This window comes from Mandrillus leucophaeus, unplaced genomic scaffold (genome assembly GCF_000951045.1).
Source record: "Mandrillus leucophaeus isolate KB7577 unplaced genomic scaffold, Mleu.le_1.0 Scaffold69, whole genome shotgun sequence".
Taxonomy (NCBI): Eukaryota; Metazoa; Chordata; class Mammalia; order Primates; family Cercopithecidae; genus Mandrillus; species Mandrillus leucophaeus.
Genome location: NW_012107474.1, coordinates 813991 through 815042, shown reverse-complemented (window position 1 = coordinate 815042; position 1052 = coordinate 813991).

Here is a 1052-nt window from a genome sequence, read left to right as displayed (position 1 = left end):
AGGCTGGAATACAGTGCTGTGATCTCAGCTGACTGCAACTTCTCTGCCTCCTGGGTTCAAGCGCTTCTCATGTCTCAGCCTCCCGAGTAGCCGGGAATACAGGCGCCCGCCACCACGCCCAGCTAATTTTTGTATTTTTAGTAGATATAGGGTTTCATCATGTTGGCCAAGTTGGTCTCAAACTCCTGACCTCAGGTGATCCACCCACCTCAGCCTCCCAAAGTGCTGGGATTACAGGCGTGAGCTACTGCACCCAACCTATTTTGTTAATTACTATATTTTGAAAGAATCGATATTATTTTCTTTAAAGCAAAATTAGGAATGCCTTTGTTCTCCAGATATCGGGCCATCTGGACACTCCCAAGTCTGAGTCTGTTTAGTAAACATTACTAATCTGTTCCCTTAACCGTAAACATCTAGAGGCCAGGAATGCCGGACTTTCTGAGAATGCGGCCCATCAAGTCCCAGACCGTACTCAAGACGGAGTCGCTCTGGTTCGAACGCCTCGGACAGATGTGTCGAATGCATGGATGAAATTCTGCCAAGATTTTTTCACAAATGTGCAACCTCTCCAACCCCTTTCCTCCAGAGTCTGCATTTTATCTCCATTCTGTCTGGCTTCTGTGGACGCAGGAGGGCTGTTCCCGCCAGCTCAGGAGAGAGGCTGGGAGGAGTGGACGGGGTGGGGGAAGGGGTCCCCCACGCCTCTCTGGGCTCAGGGTCCCATCTGGTCCTCATAGGGCTGAGGCTTCCCATCTGAGGTCCCCTGCGGTGCCTCCAACAAGCAAAGTGGAAACAACCGCTAGGCGCCACCCAGGCCCCGGGTGAGGGCGGGGCCACGGACCCCAAGACTCCTCCCCGCAGAGACTCCGCAGGGTCCGCCTGCTCTTCCACACCCAGCAAACGGAGCGGGGGCGGGGCCGGGCTTCCAAAAGTCCCTGTGGCCAGGAAGGAAGGGCGTGTCCTGGGCCGGTGCGCCGTGGCTGGGCCCCCGGGGTTCTCTGCGTCCGGCAGCACTGCAGGGTTCTCCACAGCCGTGCCCCGTGCTCTGG